Raw genomic sequence first — 13,276 nt, 5'->3', positions numbered from 1 at the left:
AAGAAAAGAAGAAGAAAAATATATCAATGATTATAACGCAATCATTGCCCACTTATGGAATGCAAACATAGATGTGCAGTACATTGCAGACAATTCTACTGCAGTTGCACGATATGTCACAGCATACTTAACTAAAGCAGAAAAGACAGAGCTCCAAGACCTCTGGAATGACCTGTCATCAGATAAAACAGTATCTCAGAAATTATACAGCTTGGGCATAAAAATGCTACCCCATAGAGAATGTGGATCTTATGAAGCAGCTGATCGTTTAACTGGTACTTCATTGTATGGTAAATCTGAAAATATAGTATGGCTAAGTCTTGGTCCAGCTAAATCTAGAAAAAGAGTTCTAAAATCATATGAAGACATAGAAACAATAGCCAAACATGATCCCAACAGCCAAGACATTTTAAAAAACAATTTATTGGACATATACTACCCAAACAGAAGTAATACTTTGGAAAACATGTGTCTATACCAAATAGCCCAAAACTACACATACAAAAATAATATGAAACCTGATGAAAAAAAGGTAAATATAGAGTGACAGACTGTGAAGGCAGCTTAGTTAAACTCACTAAATCAATTTTAATTAACCATATCTAATTGTCATTGAAGACTCCTCAACATAAAGAAGTATATTAAATGTCCCTGCTTCAACTCTTCAAACCATGGAGAAAAGAAGAACAATTACTAGATAACTATGACTCATATGAGGATGCTTTCAAAGCAAATGAAAGCACTATAACTGATGTAAACTTTACACAGTACAAAACAATGTTGCACAATGAACAGCAACATGAAGAAGAACTCCAAGCCCAACTAGATAAGGATACTCCTGACAGTAGTCAACCTTCTGTAACAGGAAGCCAAGAACCACTGGGAGAACCACTAGTAACAAATGAGGCAGAATTAGCTATGATAGAAGTAGAAAACACCATGTGTCAGTATGAAGATAAGGAAGACTTAACTATACTACAATCAAAACTAAACAATGAGCAAAGTAGCATTTTTCAAGAAGTAACAAAACAAATTGCACATGGTGTAAAACATGAAAATAAAGAATGTTCCTGCCATAATTATAAACCTATACTACTGTACGTCAGTGGTGAAGCTGGTTCTGGCAAAGCATTCCTAATCAAAATCATTAGTAAGTTCCTTCAACAATTGACAAACAACAAACTCTCAGCTGTTGTCACTGCCCCCACAGGTTTAGCTGCCTACAACATAGGTGGTGTTACATTACACCGATTACTACTATTACCAGTAGAACACCAGAACAAATTAGACTATTACAAACTTTCTGCAGAAGCTGCAATGGAATTACGCAGAGTATTGAAACAAATGAAAATGCTACTAATAGATGAAGTGAGCATGGTCTACAACCTGATGTTAGCTTTGATTCACCTCAGATTACAAGAAGTACTCAAAACTGACTATGAAGAGCTCTTTGCAGGAAAACACATTATTGTTTTTGGAGATCTGCTTCAATTAACACCAGTAAAAGGTGAACCTATTTTTAAAACATTAGGGCACAAACTCTGCTGTAAAACTGTTGGCAGCATTGGAAATGTCAACCTTTGGCAACATTTCCAATACAGAGAATTAACAGAAAACATGTGCCAATCTGCAGATCTAACTTATGCCAACATTTTAAAAAGTTTGAGAGTTGGTATACTTTCTAAAGAAGCAGAAGCAACATTGAAAACCCGGCACATTAATGCACTTTATGGCGATAATGCATGTGCTACAGATGTTATGGAACAATTAGCCCACAAAAATGTCAATTGTATGGCCTTAATGCCAACTCTTGCAAGCTGTCTCAAATTCAATGAAATAATGTTAAGTAAAGAAATGTAACCAATAATGGAAATTAGCGCCACAGACAAACTAGATGTACATGGTATGACACTACCCATGTGTGACCAAGCCACAACAAGACTAAATAATTTAGAAAAATCAATCTCAAACACAGCAGGCTTAGAAAAGATGTTAAAATTATCCTTAAAATGCAGAGTAATGCGTAAACGTAACCTTGACGTGGTCCAAGGACTAGTTAATGGAGCACTGGGTACAGTTGTTGGCTTTCAAACATACCCACGTGACAACAAAATTCAGTTTGTCAATATACTCTTTGACAAACTTTCAGAAGTAAAACGGATAGGACGCTCAACAGCTAGATTCCTTCTCTTCAAAGATATGTATGTACGCAGAGAACAATTTTCTCTAACTCTTGCATACGCAGTCACGATTCATAAATCACAAGGTCTTACCCTAGACAAAGCAATGATAGATATTGGTAAAACAGTCTTTAAAGAAGGCATGAGCTACATAGCACTATCATGCTTACGTACACTTGACGGTCTATTTCTAATCAACTTTGATGCAAATAAAGTAAACGCTGATATTCCTTGCATTTTAGAATAAAATAGACTTCGCTCAATATACACTCCCCATCTAAACACATATTCTTTTCCACAAAAACTAAAACGTTGTAAAAGAAAACTAAATCAAACAGAAATGCAACAGGACGTCACTGCAAATCCTCCAAAGAGAGTAAAAGAAACTAATACTTCATCAAGTACCACAAACAAAAAAGAATCAATTAGAGAAAGTAAACCAGGTACTTCTTTAAAGAAGGAAGACAAACTCCAAAAAAAGCAGTTAGATACAGAACTACCTGGGCCATTTAAATTCTCAAATATAGTTGGTGTAAATTGCTATGCCAATGTAGCAATGAATATTCTATTTCAATTACCACCAATTGTTGACAACATTTACTTACACAGTACAGACCCATTGTGTTTGCAAATGTTAGTACTTCACAGAAATGCAGCAAACAATCCTGACAACACATATAGTGTTTTTGGAATAAGACGACAATTGGACTACTGTGCTGGAATGGTGAAATTCACTAAAAACTCACAGGAAGATCCACAAGAATTTCTAATGTACTTACTACAAGTACTGGAAAACAAAAACATACCTATAAATGAAATCTTTCGGATTTCATACATGTGGAAACATACATGCACTCTCTGCAACAATGTGACACATGAAGAAATCCCCAATGAACGCTTCATATATATATAAATACCAAATTGTGAATCCATTCCATTTCAGCAATTTGTACAAAATGTAAACCATGGTAGATTATGCTCTACCTGCAATTCAGATAATCGCTCCACGTTAGTAATACAAACACATAGTAAATACGTAATACTAATGCTTCTACGTTACAATGCAGATGGTACCAAAAACAACTGCAAGCTGACTGGATTCACACATGGTCAAATATCACTTGGTAAGAAAACCTTCACAACAATAGGTATAATCTACCACGCAGGAGCCACAACCAATTCAGGGCACTACACTGCATATATAAAAAAGAAATGTGGATGGTTTGAATGTAATGATAGTACCATTACTCTAAAGCAGAGATTACCAGCAAATCTTACAAACGCTTATTTGATGTTCTTAAAACCAAAATTTGATAAATAAACTGTATTTAAACCTTTAAGTAAATTTGTGTTAAAAAAATATAAACTGTTAGAATACTCCAAAAGCTATCTAACTGCTCAAAGATTCTACAACAACTAATCAGATAAATGAATACCACTAAATTAGACCAAGAATACACAGTTAGAATACGCCAATTGGTATCTAACTGTCCCAAAATTATAAATTTGTGTTAAAATAATATAAACTGTTAGAATACTCCAAAAGCTATCTAACTGCTCAAAGATTCTACAACAACTAATCAGATAAATGAATACCACTAAATTAGACCAAGAATACACATTTAGAATACGCCAATTGGTATCTAACTGTCCCAAAATTATAAATTTGTGTTAAAATAATATAAACTGTTAGAATACTCCAAAAGCTATCTAACAGCTCAAAGATTCTACAACAACTAATCAGATAAATGAATACCACTAAATTAGGCCAAAAAAAACACAGTTAGAATACGCCAATTGGCATCTAACTGTCCCAAAATTTAACAATATCCAAATAGATAAATCAAAACCACTAAAATATATTAAAGAAATAGACAGTTAGAATACGCCAATTGGTATCTAACTGCTCCAAAATTGTATAATATCAAAACAAATGAAGAATCTGTTACTGCTCCAAAAAAATACAACAAAGCAAAGTATAAAGCATTAGCCAGAAACAACAAGTGAACACTGAAAACAAACAAACAAATACACTGTAGCATAACAGAAAAAGGTTTTTTTTTTAATCCAACATGGATTTTTTTCCTCCCACAGACCCAATGATTTTAGCAACAAATACAGAAACTGAGCAAATTGCACAGTACTCTGATTTGTACTCTACTAAATATGAGGGTCGAAAAAAAATAAAAGTATATTGCTTATACAATGTAATAAGTCATTACAAAATACTAATACTAACATGCTATTTTCTTTTATCACAGAAATGAAGAAGAAAAACATGGACTCCCATTACTAGACCAAACAATAATTATACAATAATAAGGACAACCATAGCAGCATATCACATCCATAGTATCTAATACCTTTGTTCCTTATACATTTGTTTTTCACCCAAAGTTATAAGCAAATATGAATGTGATATGCTGCGGTGGTTGTTGCCACGGCATACAGTCTTGGGTGCATGGCCAAATGGCCATGCACCCAAGACTCTATGCCCTGGCAACAACCACTGCAGCATATCACATCCATAGAGTCAAACATTTCAACTATGATCTATGGGAAACTTTTAATGTCCGCGAACAATGTGAGTGTTCTTAGAACACTTTGAACTTGCCAGCGAACAATACGGACACCGTTTTCAGGACACCCCCTACGAACATTTCAGAACAACGCGATAGTTCTTAGAACACTTTCAACTTAACAATGAACAATACGGACAGCGTCCTAAGGACACCCCCTACGAACATTGCAGGACACCGGGATTGTTCTTAGAAGCGTCTTCAGAACACCACCATCTTGTTTATTTGCGAACATTTCAGGACACCGCGAGTGTTCTTAGGACACATTCAACTTGACAGAGAACAATACGGACAGCGTCCTCAGGACAACCCCTACGAACACTCCCCGGACACCGCGAGTGTTCTTAGAAGCGTCTTCAGAACACCCCCATTTTGTTTATTTGCGAACATTTCAGTACACCGCGAGTGTTCTTAGGACACATTCAACTTGACAGAGAACAATACGGACAGCGTCCTCAGGACACCCCCTACGAACACTCCCCGGACACCGCGAGTGTTCTTAGAAGCGTCTTCAGAACACCCCCATTTTGTTTATTTGTGAACATTTCAGGACACCGCGAGTGTTCTTAGGACACATTCAACTTGACAGAGAACAATACAGACACATGTTGACTCCTTAGAACACCCCCTAGTCAGTTTATTTAGAACATTTCAGAACACCCGTGATGGCCGCAAATCGAACACAAAAAGAACGTCTAACACATAAAAAACACAACTTTCATCCTATCTCATACACTCCCACCCTCCCCAAACACTCCTACACACCAACACACTCTACAAAATACACATTTTGAACAAAGTTTCACCGCGTTGTCCGGGGACGTCTGCGAATCCAAGATGGCGGGCGCTTCCGAAAAATCTGACGCGCTTCACGCTCCACGCCGTCCAATCAATGAACACTTTGCATGTCCGTGAACATCACGCAAGACGATTGGCCAATCAGGACACTTTCCGCGGAGCGAACAGGGAAGTGTGTCCGCAAACCCAACACAGATATCATTAATTTTTTTTTTACCTACTTTTTGGTCATTTAAAAAAAAACTACTGGACGGATTTTCACCAAATTTGCAAAAGCACGCTTTCGGGACGAAGCCGCTGCTCCTGGTCCAAATTTGGTGGAAATCCGTCCAGCGGTTTGGGCTGTAGGCGCGAGCAAAATTTTTTTCCCATTCACTCTATGGAGAGTGAGTATAATGTATACAAATATGAGCATATAGAGGGAAGGTAGAGTAATAAAAATAAAACTATGAGAAAGTGCTGATAACCATAATGATTATCTTCATGCACAGAAAGGATTTCTCTCTTTCAAGCCTGTATCTTCCGCTATGTATATGTTTCATATGATGTGACTGGACCCTAAATCTACAAATATAGTACCTTTTTAATTAGTCGGCGAGGACGGCACATTTTTAGCGAGACCACCTGTTTCACCTAGCGAGACCACCTGTTTTAATGCGAATTTTATGACAAAATGTCATTTTGTAAAAATCTATTGATTAAATACAAAAAAAAAAAAATATAGTACCTTTTTAATTTTTACTTCCTGACTGTTACTGAATAAAACTATGTGGCTTCGATATGTCAGTAAAGGATAAAAAGGAAGAGCCAGCCATGTGATGTCATCAGTGATGTCATCAATGACATTTGTGATGTCATCTTTGATGTCCTGGGTGTTAGTGTTAGCAGTGCACGGTGGCGTGAGTTATGGTTGCTTATGTTACCATAATTGGCGAATTTCAGGGGTTTTTCAGTTTTACTTTGAGCCATAACGTCCCTTTAACAAAGTTTTTTCACTGAATTTCATAGGTTTTTAGTAGCGCAATTTAACCATAACGTCCCTTTAACACATTTTTTCCACTGAATTTCATAGGTTTTTAGTGCACAACTTAACCATAATATCCCTGACTTCATATACATGTAACATAGAACATACTAACCCCTCGTAGTGATTTTCATGTCCGCGGACTACCGCCATGTCCGCGGACACATCGAAAATCTGAGCGTGGTGAATGTAAATTTAAATAATGTGCCCCATTTCCCCTTTGAAGTTGGCTCTGAAAAGAGACGTTTTTTTTTTTTTTACAGATGCTTGACAGACACCTGTTATTTTGTATTTTTTTTCTTGTTTTTTTTTCTTACTTTACTCCTAAAATCTTCACATAACCTTCTCCAAAGCAACCCTTACATTCCAAAATAGAAAGGCATTTCCCGGAAAAGATAAAGAAATGCCATCTTCTTTAAAATTAACAGCATTACTGGCATCAATATTCTCATTGTTACAGAAGAACATACCAGCTCTAAACATGAAGGCACACATGCCTCGGTTGATGACACACATAGCAATATTTTGCTGAGGACAAAAAACGGAACTATTGTCCCATATTGCCCTAGGTAGTAATCCAGAAAAAAGTACTTTTGCATTTGGAAGGATCTTCATTACTGCTTGAACCAAGCGTTCCAAATCAGCCAACAAAGTAGGGGCACTGACGTTGCCCAAATGGAAAGCACCATAGTGTAAAACTACCACATGCGGACTGTTCATCGTGGCCATATCCTCACAAACTTGTACAATTCCCTGTACATTGCAATCAGGCACACTGCTCCACACCACCTCCACTCCTTTCACATCAAAGTTCTTTGCAACATGCCTGCATTCAGCGTACTGCTGTAAACCATGCACAAACATATCTCCGAGCACCAACACCCTGACTTTCTCCACTTCTGCCATCTTCACCACACACAGTCTCTTTCAACACAAATCCACAACCTCGACATCTGATTGGCTGATCCGTACAGTCTTCTTTCCATGTTGGATTTCCTGGAAAAACCTGGATGTAGCACGCCCTGGCCACGAACAGCCGCGGTGTCCGCGGACGGCGTCCACTTTACTCTCTGTGCCATTCCCTCATTGCATACAGCTAAGCAATCACACAATACGAATAACGTCCTCAGAACAACCCCATTTTGTGAATTTTCGAACATTTCAGGACAATTATTTCATTATTCAACATATTAACATTACACATATTATACTTTCATCTTGTACTCTGCACACAATGCTATGTTTCTCCATTAGTAGCTCAGTATACTAGATAGAATCCCATAATACAATGCTATTTATATCAATGCATCGTTCAAAGCACTAATAACGGTATGATATTTATTGCAATATCCTTGACACTTTTTTCGCAACATTATAATAAAAATCCCTAGTACACAAATTCCATGAAAAGTAAATACACACGTGATGTCGTCAGTGATTTCATCAATGACATTTGCGATGTCATCTTTAATGTCCTGGGTGTTAGTCTTAGCAGTGCACGGTGGTGGGTCCAGTTATTTTTCAAAGCTTACCATAACTTGCGATTTTCAGGGGTCTTTCGGCTGTACTTAGAACCATAACGTCCTTTAAACAAACTTTTTTTAATATCACAAATATCACGCAAACAATATACAAACATGGCGTGCAAAAACCAACTTCTACAGATGGCTTTACACAGAATGTTCCAAAGTAAGAATTTATGCTCGTTCACAGTGAAGGTCAGCTGCTTCCACAACTTCTACAGATGGCTTTACACAGAATGTTGCAAAGTAAGAATTTATGCTTGTTCACAGTGAAGGTCAGCTGCTTCCATTTTTTTCTCGGGCCCCGGAGAGGCTCACGAAGCGGACTATAAGGTTGTATTGTGTTTTGACCTTGACAGACAGAGATTGTGATGAAAGACTTCTCTTGAAGGAGTGTTGCTAAAACGTAAGAGAAGATAAAGATGACATTTCTGAAACGAAACCACTTTTATATATTATATCACTATGCGAAAGATCGTTGGCACACGCAGAGTCGTATTTTGGGACTGCACCACTCGTAGACAATGGAAATTGCAATTGTACTGTAAGTAACCCTTTAGATTATTTTATACCAAATATAATTACAATAGCGTAGCATTAAAGACCGCTCAAGTTGAACTTGTTCAATGAAAGTGGCATAATGTTTTCTACCGCGCACTATCACTGCCGAATTGATCCCCTGTCGTTTAGAGGGCTCTGAAAAAGGCAGACGACACAGGGTGGGTTAATAGAAATAATTTAACCGGTCTATAGGCGGTCAAACGCTCTACTCGCTGTGCCACTTCACTGTAGCCTGTCAAGTGGCACAGCGAGTACAGCGCTCGCTTTGACATCCGTGCACAGCTTGCTAACGCAAGTTTGAATCCCGGCAAGGCCAAACTCAGCCTTTCATCCTTCCGTGGTCGATAAATGAGCAGCAGACACCGTGGTTAATAATAAGCACCGCTTAGATACCTCACGGTTCTTAGCGCTATATGAATGGGAAAATATTATTTTATTATTAACATACTCTGTTGCACTATCTTCGATAGCAAATATTTTCACGCCCTAATAAATAAAATGATGATTTTTAATGAAGATCGGCTGGTGATACTAATTTATGTTTTTTAAAACAGGTATGTGGCTCCATTTTGCCTATGTCACGATTTACAGACTCCAGCGGATGGGGTCTTCAACTGCCAGGTGCAGGTCCAAATATGCAACTTCATGACCCTCACCATTTTATGGGACAATCGCCAAGGACCAATATGCCCTTACGCAGTACTTGCTGCTACAAACAACATACCAACCAATAGGATGGTCTAATGACTCGTTGTTGGAGCAACCTTCCAATTATCAGAGCGACCATTTACTGCTTTTATCATAAACCAACAGCCTATCTACCGCAAAGGAACAAAGCGTGGCTCCAAATAAACTTTCGCTGATCGACAGCAGAGACAATAGCAAATCGCTGAATATTCACTAAACATTTCATGTGAAATAAATGTACTTTACCAAATGTACAATCCTGCTGTTTACTTTTAAACCACAGTTTCATATTCCGAATTGTGGCGCACTGAGTTGTAAGCTGATCTAACACTCTCTGTACCGCAAAGGAACATCGCGTGTCTCAACATGAACTTTTGCGGATCGACAACAAAGACAAATGCAAATTGCTGAATATTCTCTAAACATTTGATGTCAAATAAATGTACTTTACAACATTTACAATCTTGCTGTTTGCTTTTAAATCACAGTTTCATATTCCAAATTGTGGCACGCTGTGTTGTGACATAATGTGTGTTGTCTTCTGGGTTCTGTGTAAAGTCACGTAGTACTGGAGACGACTGGGCGTGTTTGATTACGCACCCTTTAACGTCACGGAGAGAGGCAGGGAATATGAATGCTTTGATAATATCAGGCTTAGGGGCGGGAGATATGATTTAGTGTCGCAAAAGCAAGTCAGCCAGGTCAATAGCGCCAGTCATCGGATTATCACATAATGTCGGCGCACACCAGCCGGATTTATCGTTTCTTTAGTGGACAAAAAGTCGGTTGACGCCCCTAGGAAATTGTACTATTAGCGGACAAAAGGAGTGCTCTTAAAACACTTTCACCCTGACAACGAATAATACAAACAACGTTCTCAGAACACCCCCATTTTGTGTAATTGCAACCATTTCGGAATACTGCGAGTGTTCTTAGAACACGTTCAACTAGACAGATTACAATATGGACAGCGTCCTGAGGACACCCCCAGTTTGTGTATTTACAAACAATTAAGTACACGCGAGTGTTCATAGCTAATTTTTACCTCCCTTGCGAACAAAAATTACACATACTCCGTCCTCTAAACACCCCACCATTTAGTTTATTTACAAAATGTCAGAACAGCCGTGTTCTCCGTGGACAAATCGAACGCAAAAAAAACATCTAGCACATAAAAAAACAAAACATTGAACCTATCTCATACTCCCCCACCCTCCCCAAACACTCTTACACACCAACACACGGCACTAAATACAATTTTTTATCCACGTTTCACTGCGCTGTACGCGGTCGACTGCGAATACAAGATGGCGGGCGCCACAGAAAATCTGACGCGCTCCACGCCCCTCGCCGTCCAATCAGCGAACACTTCACATGTCCGCGGACATGACGCAAGGCCATGGGCCAATCGGGGTGCTGTCCGCGGAGCGAACAGGGAAGTCCGTCCGCGAAGCGAACACAGATATCACTAATTTTTTTGCCTTACATTTTGGTAATTTTTAAAACAACTACTGGACAGATTTACACCATTTGGAATCTTCATTGTCTTCTATTTTGTATGATAAGTCTACAATTTTTGTGCTACTTTTATAAAACATCCTGCGGCAACACACACACATGGTTTGGTGTTTCGCCGGAGGTACTTTTAAACTATTTCTTTTTTGTATGTGTTTAATAGAAGGTTTCTATTTGTACAGTAGTTGGTAGTTTGTTGTAAAGCTAATGCATTTTGTAAGTGGCTTTCACTTCCAAAATATTTTCTCTGGATATGCTCTATTTGTTTGAGTAGTTGTTTGACTGTACCATGTAGAAGATTGTTATTTAAATTGACTAGTGCTAAAGCAGGACTTTTAGCATAGTAGAGTTTATGGAGAAGCTTTTTATAGTTGAATGATGTGTTGATATCATTTTGATATGATGGAAGGTGCTTTTGGAAATAGGTCCTGAAATGCAGGCTAATGAATGTCCTTGTAGTCCTGTGTATTTGTGTACTGGACAGGCATCCATATTTTGTAGTAGTTTTATTTTGATTTTCTCTTTGCTTTTAACATACTGATTGAGGAAGCGGCATAAAGATTTGAAAGATTTCTTGGCAATGTTACACATTGATGTGCACAGCCATTTGTAGACTGGACGTTTTGGTTTATTAGAATGGAAAGGTGATACTGAGTTTTCTGGGGATATTTATGTGAGCAGAGTTTCTTGTTTCATAATGGTGTTATTAAGTTTTTCATTCCCTCGTCCACTGCTATGTATGGCAATTGGGTTTGTTTGCTTTTGTTTATATGCTTCTTCATTAAAATATGGTTCTGTGCTCGTGGTGTGACTACATTCACCTCCACAGATGTTGAAGGAGATATTTTTGTTGATATTCATTTTATTGAGAAGTGTTTTTTTTGTAATGTAGTAGTTAGTTTTGTTATTGGTTTCATTCTGTTTAAAAATAAAATAAATAACTTCATTTTGAGAAGGATTCCACTGTCTATGATAGCTTTTAGGATTACTTTTCTATAGTAGGTTTTAAGGTTTGTCCATGACTTTTCTCCTGTTTTTATAAGGTTACCAAGTACTCTGTGGCAAAACATTTTTTGTACAATATTTTCTTTGACATTCTTACTTGCCACTACATCAAGATTTATCGGTGCAGCGTTAGCAGTAGTGGTAGCTGAAGTCTTGTTAATCACTTTTTTTGTTTTGTTTTACATTTTGATAGAGGAGGGAAGGTTTGTGTACTGGAAGCTTGTTGTGTTTTCGTAATGACTGTATTAGCTCATTTGTTTGAGGTTTTTGTACAAAATCTTTTAGAGATGGATGATTATTTTGGACAATTTTATTTTGATTTGCTCTACTTTTGCATTGCTTTCTATTGAGTTGCTTTTTGGGAGGCATTCTTTGGGGTTTGTTGGAGAACAAAGAAAGTGTGGGCTGTTGTGCCGTGTATGCGTGCTTTGTTCATGAGTGTCTGAGTATGATGGAAAGGATGATTGTGGAGGTGTGTGATTGTGCAATGGGCAGCTATATCAAGTTGGGAAGGTTATTCTTGTATTTGTGTGTTATTATACTGGGCTTCAGATTACAATATAAAGTATGCAAATGATAAGGGGAAGCGCTAATAATATATCTAATGGGAAAGGGTTAATACACTTCTTTGTTCTACAACAGTACAATGCTAGTGTGTTTGAGTAACAGTTAGACCATTATGTTAGTATTGTACTTACTTTTTTGTATGGAAAGAGTAGGTTTCTTCAAAGTTGTTCGTACTTCAGACCCTGCTGCTTTTCAGGAGAGTGGTCTTCACTGCAATTATAAAAGAAAGAAGTTAGTCAATATGTGTGTTTATATCACTTTTGTTAATGTAGACATTGTTTTTTTTGTTTTTGTAGTAGTAGTGTTTTCTTAGAACTGAGCATAGTATGCATATGCACTTTCATTGCCTATGTGCATCCTATATATTTTATTTATAATCTGTTAGTTGACTATGTTTTACAAATGAGTATAATAGTAAACTTATAGAGCACACTTCTTTTTTTAATGTTATGTTATTGGATGATAAGAGGTAGAAGAAATAATCATATGCATGTTTTGCTATTTTTACAGGGTAAATGGCAGGGATTTGTGAAGGTCTGGGAAATAAAGGAGTAGGATTTCACATAGAGGCAGTGGTGTTGTTTGAGCCGGGAGCCTTTGTAATTATTATATTCTGTGTGTGTGCTTGAATGAAGATGCATGCACTTATCCTGGTTGTGTGTCATTTTATAACAGACTGGACAGTCTTTTTATAATGATACTGTTATTTCTGCCATCTTTTAATAGTAAATAAAATAAAATAAAAATAGATAGCTGTGTGAGTAAACAACAATTTGGAGAGGAGATGGGTTTGCAATTGACACTTCATCATAGCAGATGGGATAAATGAAAGTAAGG

Source organism: Ambystoma mexicanum, chromosome 1p, assembly GCF_040938575.1.
Source record: "Ambystoma mexicanum isolate Mex_15411 chromosome 1p, UKY_AmexF1_1, whole genome shotgun sequence".
NCBI classification, from domain to species: Eukaryota; Metazoa; Chordata; class Amphibia; order Caudata; family Ambystomatidae; genus Ambystoma; species Ambystoma mexicanum.
Note: the sequence above shows the minus strand (reverse complement) of the source record.